We start from the raw sequence: 15,596 nt of genomic DNA, 5'->3' as shown, positions 1-15,596 counted from the left end.
GGCCGCGACAGTGAGAGGCCCGCGTACCGCAAAAAAAAAAAAAAAAAAAAAAAAAAAAAAAAGTCCCTTACCAAAGGCAGTTAATTACTTTACTGATAATAATAAGATCGATAACAATTGGAGAAAAACGGATGTAAATTTCAAGGATGAGGCAGTAGTTGAAAGTACTGGATCAGCTACACCAAAAATTCACCAAAAATGGATTGTTCAACCATGCTGTTTAGGAAGGAAAGCTCAAAAGTAGGAAACAAACAAATGATAGTTACGTAGATCTTCAGTTTGGTTAATATGTGGTTAGGTTTGCCACATAATATATAGGCACTTGATTCATTTCCAACCAGCCACTTTATCTTCTGCAAATGATTTGTTGATTATAATTCTACTAATATCATCTTTCCTTTAGATCACTGTAATCAAACACAGGAAAAGCTTTGAATTACGTGTTCTTTCGGCAGCTATTAAAAAAGCCCACCTTACTCCTTTTATGCCTAGAGGTAGGACTTTGTACGCTTTGCTGTGGTTTGGATCAAATTAAAGACAGATTTTTGCCCCATAAAATAGGACAAAACACTTTATTTTTGTGGGTTGAGATATCTGTTGTAAATATTAGCATCTACCAAATGCTGAGCTATCTCTCCTCTTTGAACTGAATTCTGGGCTAAAACTTTTTTTGAAAATAGAAATTAATTTATGTTACCAGGGAGGAAGGGTGGGGGGAAGGGATAGTTAGGGAGTTTGGGATTGACATGTACACACTGCTTTATTTATTTATTTTTATTTTTTGTCTTTTTTTAACATCTTTATTACAGTACAATTGCTTTACAATGGTGTGTCCGTTTCTGCTTTACAACAAAGTGAATCAGCTCTACATATACATATGTCCCCATATCTCTTCCCACTTGCATCTCCCTCCCTCCCACCCTCCCTATCCCACCCCTCTAGGTGGTCACAAAGCACCGATCTGATCTCCCTGTGCTATGCGGCTGCTTCCCACTAGCTATCTGTTTTACGTTTGGTAGTGTATATATGTCCATGCCACTCTCTTACTTCGTCCCAGTTTACCCTTCCCCCTCCCCGTGTCCTCAAGTCCATTCTCTAGTAGGTCTGTGTCTTTATTCCCATCTTGCCCCTAGGTTCTTCTGATGATTTTCTTTCTTTTTTTTTCTTTTAGATTCCATATATGTGTGTTAGCATACGGTATTTGTTTTTCTCTTTCTGACTTACTTCACTCTGTATGACAGTCTCTAGGTCCATCCACCTCACTACAAATAACTCAGTTTTGTTCCTTTTTATGGCTGAATAATATTCCATTGTATATATGCGCCACATCTTCTTTATGCATTCATCTGTTGATGGACACTTAGGTTGCCACACTGCTATATTTAAAATGGATAACCAACAAGGACCTACTCTATAGCACAGGGAACTCTGCTCAATGTTATGAGGCAGCCTGGATGGGAGGGGAGTTTGGTGGAGAATGGATACAGGTATGTGTATGGCTGAGTCACTTTGCTGTGCACCTGAAACTATTACAACATTGTTAATCGGCTATACTCCAATATAAAATAAAAAGTTAAAAAAATAGAAATGGTAAATTCTAGGGTAGCAAGAGACAGAGACCAATTGAAAGGTTTATTATTCTCCTTCTATGTTCTATAAATTGTAATGCCAAGTAATATCTAGGTATTAGCTACATGCTAATATTATCCATAAGCTTGAAGATGAGAGTCATTAATGATCTGAATGGTCCAGGACATCAGAATTGGTCTTTAAGAGAGGATAACAGAGGGGTGCCCGTCATCTGCATCCAGGCCTATGGCAACACAACCAGATGACCCCTGTGAGTTGGGAAGGTGCTTTGAGCCCTGTTGTTGATGCCTTCCTGGCAGAAATTATGGGCCATCAGTCATATGCATTTGCAACACTCTTACCTAGGGCTGCCATATACAGGTGTGTAGGTTGTATCCTCCATAAGGGCATCTGGCTGAGGGAGTGAGTGGGAGGTGAAATTGAGGCCATGCTTAGCTGTTCTCTGGAGGAAGGGATCTCTTTTGCTAATTTAAATTAATTTATGCAAGAAATATTTATTGAGTGCCTACAATGTGCTAAGTCTTGAGACTATACCAGAAACAAACAAACAAATGCAAAAACTAAAACAGCAACAACAGCAAAAGAGATCCAACCCTCACGAAGCCCACAGCCCATGGGGAAGTGTCGGGGGACCGTGGTTTCTCTCAGCCTGAGTTTCTACGTCTGTAGAATGTGGACAGTATTACGTATATGTACACGTTTGACCCAAACCAATGCTTAAGGAGCATGTATTCCTTCCGGGGTTGTTGTTTTTGTTTTAATTTTCCTTTGAGGGAAATTTCTTCATGCTTGGTTCCTCTTTTTTCATCTTCAGGACTTAATGGCTGAATCCAATTTGTGAGAGTTTTACTTCTTAGATGTCACATGGATCCAAGGCATTTAGGCTTTTGACCTTTTGAATTGACATCGTGTTCTTATAGAGGAAAGGATGTAAATGTATCTGGATTTATCCTTTGCCCGTATCATCATTGGTCTTCTGTGTACACTAGCAGCATTATTGAGATAGAAAGATGGAGGGGACAGAGAGTGTCGGAGATGGGAAGGAACTTAGGAATCACTTGTGAGTGAGGAATCTGAGGCCCGAGGAGGGTGTGACGTGCATGTTGTTACAAGCTAGACAAGCTTGGATTGGAGATTGGTTCTCTGTTTCTCGCCAGGGTTCTCTATGTCAACATATGACCTTAGGACTGCCTTCAGATGGTCAGGCGAGGAATGTGCATATCGAAATAACCTTGTTCTCAGATATGAAACGTGCTTCGTGGAGCACATGCCATGTGTGTTCCAAACCCTGTTTCTCCCCAGTCTAGAGAGTTCTCGGATTTCCTTTGCTCGGTGATCAAGTGGCTGTGGACTTTTCGTGATTCAGTTCATTCGTTTGTGGTGGTTCCAAGCTGTAACATAAATCTCCAAAAGGACCCCTCTCATGTCTTCTTCATTAAAGGAAGTCTTCTCTTGGTATTTCTCTCTGGCACTAGTCCAGGTATGAAGGAGAGGGACCAAGAGGCAGGGGAGAGGGCTCCGGGCTTAAATGCCAGCAATCCAATTAAAGGAATGTTTAACCTTTGTAAATAAAGCCTCTGCTTAGGCCTGCTTCTCAGATGGAGGGAAGAAAATGAACTGATTTAGTACGAAGCCCCATACTGAGCGGAGAGGACTGGTGTTTATAACTTCCTTCCTGGCAAAGGGAGCTCAGCCTGCTGTTAAAAATTATTCTCCCTCGAAGGCCAACTGGCAGCAGATGCAGGAAAACATGCAGTGCAGTAAGCTACCTCCTCAGGTGCCCTTCCTGGTGAAGGGGACTGTTTACCTCTGCATCTGGTTCAAAAGAGCCTTTGGAGGGTCCGGTCCAGTGGCTTGGCTTCCATTAAGAACATGAGAAATAAAATTAAATGTAACACAGCAGACAGTGGGAAGATGAGCAGAAAATAGAATTGAATATTTCACACACCCTTGCGTGGGGAAGACCTCTGTGGTTTAGAAGCAGTGCAGGAAGTCACGAAGGAGAAGATCAAAAATATTCTATGTCTATGTATGTAAAAATGTTGAAGGCAAATAAACTGAAAAATACTTGCCACGAACGTGGCATCAAAAGGCTATTTGTTGTTATTACTTATAATAAATTCATTCATTTAACATTTATTGGGCTTGCTGCTAGAGATACAGAGATCAAAGGCTTCGAGCCCTAGGTGCCACCCTGCAGAGGGGGATAGAATCCATCAACCTTGTTCCTAAACTGCCTGTTTATTCATTCATTGGCAGTTGGGGTGGGTCTGGGGGCTTCTATGTACATATTCACGCATACTGATGAGAAAGCACTAGGATATCATTAGGTAAATGGACAAGCACAAGAACTGGAAATTTACAAAAGAGGGAATATATTTGGTTAGAAAATATATGTAAGAGTTCCCCGTCTCGTTAATAATGATTGAAGTATTATACAAATTAAAATGAGGTCGTTTTAGCCTATTAAATTACCAAACTTATTTTTTAATGATAATATCCAAAGCTGGAACAGATGTAGAGAAATAAATAATATCATGCTCTTGTAAATAAATGGTTTTTAGACAGTATTTTGAGAATATTTACTGAGAGTCTAAAATGTCCATATTTTTTGAGAGTAACTGCACTTCTAGGAACTTGTGCAAAGGAAATAATCAAAGATGCAGGCAAAGATTCACATATGAGAATATTCATAGTATCTATATTCTCCCCCCAAAAAAGCAGTTTTTAAAAAAACGTTTTTATTTTTGGGGGGTCGTGCCACGCTGCACGTGGGATCCTAGTTCCCCGACCAGGGATCGAACCCTGCAGTGGAAGCACGGAGTCTTAACCACTGGACTGCCAAGGAAGTCCCTCCCAGAAAGCAGTTTTAATGTCCAACAACAGGCAAGGGGACAATTAAATTAAGACATATCTGTACAATAGTTTATTTTGAGTAAAACTCATATTGAAGAATATTTAATGATAATAGATATGCTCAAGATATAATACAAAGTAAAAGAAAAAGCGGGATACAAACTATATAGGAGTGGAATCTAAAAAATAAAATGAATGAATGTAATAAAACAGAAACAGACTCACAGGTACAGAGAACAAACTCGTGGTTACCAGTGGGGAGAAGGGTGAGAAGAGGAGCAAGGTAGGGGAAGGCGATTAAGAGGCACAACTACTATGTGTAAAATAAATCAGATACAAGGATTAATGTACACCATGGGGATTATAGCCAATATTTTTTAATAATTTTATATGCAGTGTAATCTATAAAAATATCAGATGTGTTGTGCACCTGAAACTAATATAATATTGTAAGTCAACTGTATTTAAATTTTAAAAAAAAGAGAAAAGGAGGGCGTTTAGCAGAATATTGGTTATCTGTGGGTGGGGCAGGTGTGCTCTAACAGACATGGAATTCGTGGCTTCTTCTCTAGAGTGTGGTGCCAGCAAATCACTTGAACTCCGTGGTTCTCCAAAGAGTCTGTGGGCCCCTTGGCTTCACTTAAGGATTTTGCTTTACAAAGATCCCCATTGACTGAAAGGGGGCTTCTCCTTGAGAAGTTGAGGGGAACACACTGGAGAAAGAGATTTGAACCTGACACTGGTTTCGATGGTTGAGAAGGGTGAGCTCTGGGGCCACCAGTGCTGAGTTCCTAGGGACCAAAGACAGACAATGGTCCTGGGGTTGTAGGACCCATCTGTACCCAGCACCTGGGGACTGCAGGAACCCTGAGAGCCATGGTGTGGGAAAGAGAGGTATAGGGTCTGCGATCTTGGCCATGCACATTCAGCGCCCTTGACTGAGGTCCACCCTGAGAAGAAAGGGCCTTCCTCCTGGTGAAACTCTGATGGTTGGTTGGCGAGTTTGAGGCAGGTGGTGGGGATGTGACTTTCCCTGAGATCAGGTACCTGTCAGGGTGCTTCCAGCCCCAGCTGGGGATGAATGCAAGGAAAGTAGTATTTGAGGCAGAGACTTGCATATCAGTCCCTTTTGAGGGAAGCATAGAAGTCAGATCGCCTCATGTTGGACCATGCAAGCCCCCAGGATTTCGGGCCAATTCAGGGAGAGGAGAAACTTCAAGAGGAAAATGAGACCTCCTGCTAGTAAGACATGAAGATGCTCGGTTATTCATTGGAAAAATAAAAGCAATGAGATCAACCTTATGCATTTTATGATTGTGAAGCGGTGATAGCCATTATTCTGCAGTGAGCATATAATTTTATACAGACAAAAACAATAAAATTGAAACACCACCACCCTCCCACTCTGATGGTTAGGCAAAGTGTGAGATCGTCCCACGGGATTGAAACCTACCTGGCCATGCGGTTAACCAGCTGAGTGTGTGGGCCCTTCTATCCGATAGAGGCCCTCCCTTTAAGGATCTGAGAGTGTGTGTGGCACATCAACCCCCTCCTGGCAGGCTCCTCACAGCTTCACCTGGGCCTTAGGGGGCATGTCAGCAGCCTCTGGGGTGTTTGGCAGGCCTGCCGGACGCCTGCTCCCCTCCCGAGAATCAGAGTCAGAGTGTTTCTGTCACGGATGGGCTACCCCTGAGCTTCCAGATGGCTCTGAGCAGGGAAATCCTAATCCCAAAGCAACAGACACCCTTCTGTACCCCAGGCACTGAATAAATCAGTGGCGATCTCCAACTCCATAATTCTAACAGAGCCATCTCTGATGGCTGTGCCATTTGCTGTCTCGTGGGTTAGCGACCGGCCGTAATTGATGAGGAAACTGACAGCTCTTTGTCTTCCTTCACCACATTTGTCACTTGGCAGCTGGCTTATTCTTTATCTATTGCCTGTGACTCTCTCTCTCTCTCTGTGTCTCTCTCTCCCTGGGCACTTGTGGAGCAGATGTAATAATTGGAGAGTTCCAAAATAATTAGTTTATTATAGTGGGTCTGTAAAAATGAACTTGCATCTCATTTATGAGCCATTAGATCCCATGTTCTACAAGCCCGATTGCTATTAATGCCGCCAGCATATAATTTAGCATACTTTATTAAAATGTGTCACAATCGAACGTCTCTTGCTCCCAGCCACCACATCTCGGGGCTGGGATGGGCTGTTCTTCCCATAGCAGAATTCTTCCCATAGCAGGCCTGCAGCTTTATTAATTTATTAATTTATTATTTAATTGTGGTGAAATATACATAACATAAAACTTATTATGTTAACTATTTTCAGTATACAGTTTGGTGGTATTAAGGACCTTCAACTTGTTGTGTAACCATCACCACCATCCATCTTCAGGCATCTTTTCATCTTGTAAACCAAAACGCTGGACCCATTCAACAATAACTCCCCGTGGCCTGAAGCTTTTGCTGCAAAGTCCCCTCCCCACACCCCTGGTGAGTTGCATTGTGAGGCCCCTTTCTGGGAGAACATATGACATTCATTCTGTTTCTTTCAGGAGCAGTTAAGCAAAGGAAAGAACTAAAGCATTGGGATGGTGAGGAAAAAAAGAAGAGAAAAAAATTCAGGATGTGTAATATGTGGTTCAACCCATGGGTAGATGGCCGTTGTTCTAGAAGGTAAGAACAATTAGCTCTTTCATGGGCACAAACTTGGATTTTTTTCAGATAAATATAATGAAAATGAAAATATTATTGCGTATCTGCTACTTATCTTCCACATGTGCCAGATGTGGAACATGGAGAGGGATGAAAGAAGAATAAGTCATATTCCCTCCTTAAGGAACTGTGGGTCTGGTTGGAGAAAAGAGCAAGAATTGATGAAAAGTTGTATAATAGAAGAGACTAATAATAATGACTCTGTAAGAAAACCCTAAGAAGGGAATTGGAATCGCCTGCAGTCCTGGAACACTGCAGGGTTGTGCTCAGGGCAAAGGACCCTAGTGTGGGTGGAACAGGTGAGAATAGTTCTTCATCACCCCCTTTATGTACCCCACAGATATCTGCCCTGGATGGGGAGAAGGGGAAAAGGCTGCCCCCAGGTGGAACACTGGGAAGGGGCAGTGGGCTGCAGTAGGACCTCTGTCTCAGGGTCTAGCACATGATGTGCATACCCCCAACCATAGCCCAGAGATGCTGAACATTAGATGACCTGATATCCCTTTCTTCCTGCATGGATGTCATCAAGGGGCTGACTGGAACATGACTGGGGTCTTCAGGCAGAAGCCCTGGAACCTGATACACAAAGGGAGATAGCAGCTCTGTCTCATTTCTTTGTGGTCTCATCACTGATGAAGGAGAGGGCTCCCCCACTTTTCCCTCTTAAGGGGGCAAGTTGAGCTTTGTCACTTGATGTTCTGGGGCTACACCAGGGATTAGAGTCTTTCATTTTTTGGTTTATAGAGGAAAACAGCTGGATTGCCACAAAAATGGAGTCTAAAGAGTGGGGGGTGGGCATCTGAACTTGGGGGCACAGTGATTTCTGAGGCCAGTGGAGGATGTAGAGGTGGTACTCCCACATGTCACCTCAAGATGGGAAGGATTGTGAGAGGGTGGCACAAGGGTGCTTGGGGACTGATCCCAAACACCAAGGTCATGAGAGCCCAAAAGAAGAACATATGAAGGCTGGCAGGTGGGCATGTGCTTTTGAGTCTTGGAGGTCCTGCCTCTGGCCAGGGCAATGTCATGTGGGCTTGGACCAGGAGTGTCTTGGAAGCAATCACAATGGACTGAGACCAATAAGAGCACTTCCCAGAATGTACGGATGGCTTGATCTCCTCTCTCACCTGACACCACCCATGACTCTGATATAACCCTATGGAAAAGAAGGGGTCCATTAAGAGCTGATATCTGTATCTAAGCAGTCTTGCCAAGGATCTTCAAAGCTTAACTTAATTACGAAAAACAAACAAACCAACCCAGAGCTTTTGCTCCTGACCATTGTGGAGCAGATTCTGTTATATAGACAAAGGAAAATGGCTTATGAGAATCAAGTGGTGGTGTTTTATAAAACTCACCAGGGAAAAACTCTACAGCCCAGAACCTTCCAGGCGAATATCTACTACATTTAATTTTATAGAATTTTTAAAATTTCACCAAGTGACTTTTTTAATAGCTATTTTACATCTAATTAATAATAACTGCTTTATGAAAAAGCAATATGTGAAGCAGTATAGTATGGTAAAAGGAGTCCAAAAAGGAGAATAAGAAGGAGGGAGAGGAGGAGGAGGAGAAAGAGGAGGAAAACAGAGAGGGCAGCTGAATATCCCCGGCTGTGACACTGTTTATCATTGTCATTTTGCGTAAACAATTTCTGAGCTGCCACTTTCTACACCTATGAAATAAAATGATGGGATTGTACTAACTCTTTTCTTCCAACAAAATTTTACATAGAAGCCCAATATATATGACAGATACCAGCGGGGCTACTTAGATTGAAGAGGTGGTGAGTGTGTGTGGGGTGTGTGTAGGGGTGTGTATATTGGGGGTGGTGGTGAATGCAAAGCCAATAGCTCTACTTTGGAACAAGGTGGAGTAGCTTTGTGTGCCCAGGGAACCTGTCTCTGGTTGAATGTTCTCTTACTGGTGCGTGGAGCATCTGGAAGGCATCTGGGAGAGGAGGACTTTGGCCCAGGGGAGGGCCTGCATGAGTGTTAGGAACCCCCCAACTGGCCCAGAGTCAAAATGCAGGAGTGATAGAAAAAATGGCCAGACCCATGCTGACATCAACTGGGACGTCCCGTCAGATGAAATCCAAGGTATCTGACATATCTGTGACCGGTCTGCCAATATTAGCTCCCAGAGGACAGAACAGGCAGCAAGAGGAAACTGCTACTCCGGGCTTAACTCCAATCGGCAGAGTAAACTTGGTTGGTGAAGCAGAATTGACTGAGGTCCTGAGAATTAATGAGGACACAGTATAGAGTTTGTGGTAACCAAGATGAGGAAGGGTCTCTACAGTGAGAGGTGCTGTGCAGGTCCTACTGGGTATCAAAAGGCTCAGAATAATAATGGGTACCATTCCTGCCAGTTGAATGATTCGCACAAGGCATCCAAGTACTGGATGCACAATTTTTCAAGGCCCCAAAGATGAAGGAAGGGGAAATTCATAGGGACACTCTCTGCTGAGTTCAGGTGTAAATCAGCATGTCTGGACGAGGGAAATGGGGGCTAGTGGCCCAGGATGAATTTGCAGGAATGTTATGGCATGAACGTGGAAGCCGCACGTATCGGGGGCTGCCAGAGAAGCTGAGGAAAATGCAGTAAGCGTTTTCTGATCATAATTGGGACAGATGAAGGGTCAAATGTGGGCAGGTGGGCAAGGCCCCTGTCTGCTCTGACGGGGGTGGTGAAGATGGATGGAGAGGGGCGGATCCTGTGGCCCCATTTGATTTCTGCATCCTCCCTCTAGAAGGGTGGATTTTGGACTGAAAACGCAGGTGCTGAGTGAGAAACAGGGAGGCAGCAGGGGGTTTGGGTTAAGAGGCTTGGGACAGAGTCCTCACCCTCCGTGATCCTGCGCTTCCATCTCCTCCTACGTGAAATGGAGATAATAACCCTCATCAGCAGGCCTCATGCTGTGGTCCTCAGGCAGCAGAATCAACAAGACCTGGGCACTTGTCACACATGCACATCCTCAGGTCCAACCCCAGACCTGCTGCATCAGAACATCTGACACTGGGGCCCGGGAAGCTGTTGGAACAGACCCTTCAGAGATTCTCATGCCCTCTCAGGCTTGGAATCCTTGTCCATATCACTTGGCTGGCAGGAGGCTGAGAGAAGGGGCAGTATAGGAAACACCCTTGCACACTATAAGACATCTTGAAACTATTAGCTCTTAGTAAATAAGTTTGAATGTCCTGGCTTGGACGAACAACATCCCTGAAGCTTGACAAGACTGCAGATGAGATCACCAAAGTGCTGTCAGCTGGCAGAGCACGATTTGAAAAGAGCAAGTCGGATACTTTCTAGTCTAACCAGATGGAAAGGTCTCAGGAGGAAGTCACAAGGAACAGTTGGAGTAGCCAGAATGGTTCTCTTTCTCTCCAATCCTCTCCCCCCAGGCACCTTTCTCCTTTCATTTAGTCAGTGTAATAAATAGAATTAGAAGTGCACAGGGCTCCTCCATGCAGGGAAGCATAGATTATTTCTCTAGCATCAGAGCACTAATTTGTAACGTAGATTAAATCTGGCTTCAGGTGGGGGAGGGATGGCACCTTTAAGATTTGCACATCATTTAGGGAAATCTCTCACTTGACACATGAGAACGGATTAGAATGTGTCAGTTTCAATACCGGGCATTTCCCTGTTGTCACATGATGTTAGAGGAACAATTATTTCACGTCTGAGTAAAAATCTTCCTTGGAGGCTAAAGTTAATGTAGCAAATGGAACTGCGTGGAAACAGGGCTTGGTCTTGCAGAGTCAGGCAATTGCTTGTTACCGTGCTGGTTAACATATTTTTTCCCCTTCATCTGTTTTACCGGATATGAGACGATTATTGTTTTGCTTAGAAGAGGCCTTGGCCCCTCTGAACTCGGAACCATGTAACACAGACGCACAGTTCAAAGGTTAAAAGAGAATTGATCTGTGAGCTCTCACCAATCCCTTGCTTTGCTCCCTGCTCTATGAAGGATAAATCTCTTTTTCAGATAAATCCAGATTGGTTTTCCAACAGATTGGCTTTTGGCCTCCCTGGCTGAACAGTACTTTGACATAACCTGGACAGCCTCCCTATAGCTACGAAGAAATCATTTCCAACATCTGAGGTTAATTCACTAAATGAAGCGTTGGATTTTCTTTCAGGGAAGCAAGAAAAATTGTTTGGATGAGGTTAGAAAAGGCTAGGCAAGCTCAGAGAACATTCCCTGGGGCTCCAGCCCTGCATGAAGCTCTATTGGACATTTCTGGCAGTGCTAGATGAATAAACAGTAGGAAAAAAAAAAAACCCTTCATTTTCGCATTGTCTTTTATGTTTTGAGTGACTTATTTATTGCCCTAAAGGCCTTGTGAGATAAGAAAGATGGGTGGAATTAGCCTTATCTGGCAAATGAGTAGACTGTGTCTGGGAAGTAGTTGAATATGGCTGGTCACTCAGCACACATCCAGTTACACCGTACAAGGGTCACGGGGTCTCTGGTCTCTTCCACTGGGCTGTGGTTCCTTCTCATTCAGTGAGTCTGACTCCAAGTGCTTGCAGAAGGAAAGAGAAAAGAAAGAGATGTACAAATCACATTATCCCAGCATAGGGGAATCCTGGCTGCTGTGCCTTCATGCTGTCTCGCCCTGCAGGCCTCAGGATCCTTGCCATTATCATGTTCCTTGGGAACATGTTATTTGGGGAAAGACCTCAAGTTCTCTCGGAAGACCCACACTGCAGCAAGGACTGGTTGATTTGATGTGTTTAAATCTTGCACTGGTGGGAGATCAAGTCCCAGAGGATTGGAAGAGAAAAAACCAAGAGAGGGGAAAAGCTCAAAGGCTGGGGCATAGGCAAGGGTCCCAGGGCTGAAGGGGGCTACAATGGGCATCCTGGCCTAGCAGGTGCCTGAAGGCCCTTGATGTATAGAGGTATTTGGATTTGCGTGCAAGGGAGTGGCACACAAGAGCCAGAAGTGTCTCATCAAGAAATTCCTGGGAGTGAGCCTTTCATGGAGAAGGAGGCCTGTTGTGATCTGAAAAGGAACTATGAGAAGGGGACCAGGTGGCCGACCTCAAGGACACAGGGGTATAGGGAAAGCCTTGGCCTTCTGAAAGCCACCAAACTTAAGTTCAAGCCAAGAGAGGATGACAGTCTATCAGACTTCTCTGTGCTGACGATATTTGGAGAGTCCTTGTTTATTTTGTCTAATTTGGAGTGAAAAAAAATATATGTTATGGGTTGAATTGTGACCTCCCCAAATTCATATGTTGGAGTCCTAAGGCCCAGTACCTCAGAATGGGACTGTATTTGGAGACAGAGTCTTTAAAGAGGTAACCAAGTTAAAACGATGTCATTAGGATGGGACCTAATCCAATAGGACTGGTGTCCGTATAAAAAGGGGAAATTTGGACCCAGAGACAGACCCGAACAGAGGGAAGATGATGTGAAAACACAGGGAGAAGACGGCCACTCACAAACCAAGGAGAGAGGCCTGGAGCAGATCCTTTTCTCACAGCCCTCGGGAGGAACCAACCCTGCCAACACCTTGTTCTCAGACTTACAGTATCCAGACTGGGAGGCAATACATCTCTGTTGTTCAAGCCCCCTAGTCTGTAGTACTTTGTGACAGCAGCCCTAGCCAACAAACATAATCTGTTACAGTAAAAATAGCTGCCGCCAATGTGGATGAACCTTGGAAATGTTATGCTAAGTGAAAGAAGCCAGACACAGAAGGTCAACCACTGTATGATTCATTTTCTATGAAATGTCCAGAATAGGTAAATCCATAGGGACAGAACGTTGATTAGTAGGGTTGCCAGAGGCTGGGAGAGGGAGGGAGTGAGGAGTGACTGCTTCACGGATCTGAGTCTCCTTTGGGGGTGATGAAAATGTTCTGTAGCTAGATAGTGGTGTTGGTTGCACGACATCAAGAATGTATCTCATATCGATGAATTGTATACTTTAAAAGGGTTAGTTTTCTGTTATGTGCATTTCATCTCATTTTAAACAAATGAATGGGTTGTGTGCATTCATGATAGATAAGAGCCTGTTGGGAAGGGTACCGCCTTCCGCTCTGCAGTTTGCCTCCACGGAGTGGGTGGTGGTAGCCTTGGAAAGGAAGCAGAAGTGTATGGAATCCCTGGGGCCAGTGGGAAGGGAGAAAGGGCACTGGATCCTAGTCTGCTCAAAGTGACCGTGGTGTTGGACAGGCATTGCTGAGCTAAGGGGACAGGAAGCTGCTTGACCTTGACCTGTATTCTGATTGTGCTGAGCCCTGCACACTGTCTGGATGAAACCCTAGAGTAGACATGTGTCCTTGGGGTGCCCGAGCCTCCTTTGAACACTCTTCTCACGTTGAGAAGTTTCCGAGCTTTCAAGTCTTGCCTCCCAAGCCAGTATCACTTTTTTCCAGGCTTCCTTGCGACTGGGCCGCAGGGATTAACCAGATGCAATGGCCTGGAAACAATTTAGCAGCGATGACACGAGGAAGGAGGCTCTTTGCAGAATTTGTTCCGTGGGAGGGTGGGAAAGGGTGTCCAGCCTTCAGAGGCAGCTGAATGGGGCCCAGGATTGGCGTCCCCAGCCCACAGTGGAGGAGTGCCTTCAGTGTGTCGTTACAGCTCTGCCTGTGGCAGGAGCAGTTCCAGAATGTTCTGTCGACTGTGCTTCTGACCTCAGAGCCCCCATTCTGGACTCTGCAAGCCCTTTTGGTGATTCTCAGGCTGCCTTTTATACCTAAACGAAGTGGGGTCTTGTCAGTAAGAACCTTGATGTGTTATGCTTTTACCTCAATAATAAAAAAAGCTTCAACATTCAGGCAACTCTTGGCCTCTGTGTTCCAACCATGGGTAGAAAGCCAGGCAGCAGGGACTATAAAATCAAAAATGCAAAGAAGACCAAGGACAGCCCATTCTGTGTTCTAGAGAATTCTGAGCCCCGTTTCTATCCTGCTTATCCCAATTGTTCCTTGGATCACATGGGCCAGTCATTCTTTCCTTTGCTTCAGCCAGTTCACACTGGGTCTCACTCACATGTAATCAAGTCCCACTTAAGCTTGCCCCAAAACTGCAGGGCGTCCATCCGCATCTGCTTGGGTTCCACCCAGAGGGAGCTGGGAACGGGGGCCCTTTAGGCCAAGTGTGAGAGGTTAGGTGGGGAATGCAATGTTCCTACCTCAAGGGCAGGAGCAACCCTCCAACAGACTCTGGGAAATCTTGACAGCATCTCTCTAGCACAGAGGACTCTGCTGTCAACTTTTCCACTTCAGTCTAAAGCTCTCCCCGCAATTCCTGGACCTCCCCCCGTCTGGCCCTGGGCCCTTGTCTTGGCCTCGCCTGGGCTCACAGACTGACTGGCTTACCAGACCTGCTCCCTTTTCTCACTGAGTGAACTTCGTCTCCCAGAGTCTCAGTTTCTCATCTGTAAAATGCGATGAAAATATCTTCTCGGCAACCCACCCAAGTTTGTTGTGGAAAGATGGAAACTATGGTGTGTGAAGTGGTTGGTAAAGTGCCTGTCACAAGAGTCTTTTCTCATCTGTAAACCGTGAATGACTTTCCCTGGTGAGTGTCTCATGGTTTACCTGCTTTACAGGAAACACAGCAGGTAAAGCACTTCAAACAGTGCTGGGCACATTCTCACATGCTCAAATGTGAGTTTCCTCCTTTTATCCAGGAGGCCGGGACCCTCCAGCTATTCTGCTCCCCCAGTCCTGGTATTTTTGCTGGTGCCTTTGGTCCTCTAGTGTGTGTGACTCCCCATCTCTCCCTCCCTAAGAACTTTCTTGACAGTCCCATTGTGTGTGGGGAAGGATGGACTAACGTTTCAACAAATGACCCTTTGAGAAAAGCATCAGAAAATTATCCTTAGCGAGGGGCTCCGATTAATTTAAAGACTGCTCTTGGGAAAGAATTTGCCATATTAAATGCAGTGGGACCTCCCTTGGAGATATTCAGTGTTTAAGGTATCCTAAACACCCTTGCGTTACCACTAACCTTTTTTTTTTTTTTTTTTTTTTTTTTTTTTTGTGGTACGCGGGCCTCTCACTGTCGTGGCCTCTCCCGTCGCGGAGCACAGGCTCCGGACGCGCAGGCTCAGCGGCCACGGCTCACGGGCCCAGCCGCTCCGCGGCATGTGGGATCCTCCCGGACCGGGGCACGAACCCGTGTCCCCTGCATCGGCAGGCGGACTCTCAACCACTGCGCCACCAGGGAAGCCCCCCACTAACCATTTTAACTTTACCAACAGGAAATGTCAGTGATGGGCCAAAGGGAATATTTCCTTTTGCCACCAGGGCTTTTTAAGCCTGAGCTCTGGGAAGGGTGAAGGGGGAACTTCTGGAGGTGAGTTTTCTACTGAATACAGCCACTGTGTCAAAGATACTGTTGTCACTTGATTTGTGAATGCAAACGATTTCAAGTGAACGTAGGCTTTACATAAACTCTCCAACTAAAA

At 45.0% G+C, this 15,596-nt stretch overlaps 1 long non-coding RNA gene across 9 annotated transcripts in view; it reads left to right on the top strand.

The window, feature by feature from the left end:
• Positions 1 to 15,596, top strand: part of LOC102984234 (uncharacterized) — a 550,122-nt gene that overhangs the window by 312,624 nt on the left and 221,902 nt on the right. For all 9 annotated transcript variants that reach the window (XR_008619294.1, XR_008619291.1, XR_008619292.1 and 6 more), the window contains one exon: positions 7,001 to 7,121. This is a non-coding gene — a long non-coding RNA (uncharacterized lncRNA). The remainder of the gene's footprint in view (positions 1 to 7,000; positions 7,122 to 15,596) is intronic.

Source organism: Physeter macrocephalus, chromosome 14 (assembly GCF_002837175.3).
Source record: "Physeter macrocephalus isolate SW-GA chromosome 14, ASM283717v5, whole genome shotgun sequence".
Taxonomy (NCBI): domain Eukaryota; kingdom Metazoa; phylum Chordata; class Mammalia; order Artiodactyla; family Physeteridae; genus Physeter; species Physeter macrocephalus.
Note: the sequence above shows the minus strand (reverse complement) of the source record. Positions and strands in the feature narration are given on the sequence as shown.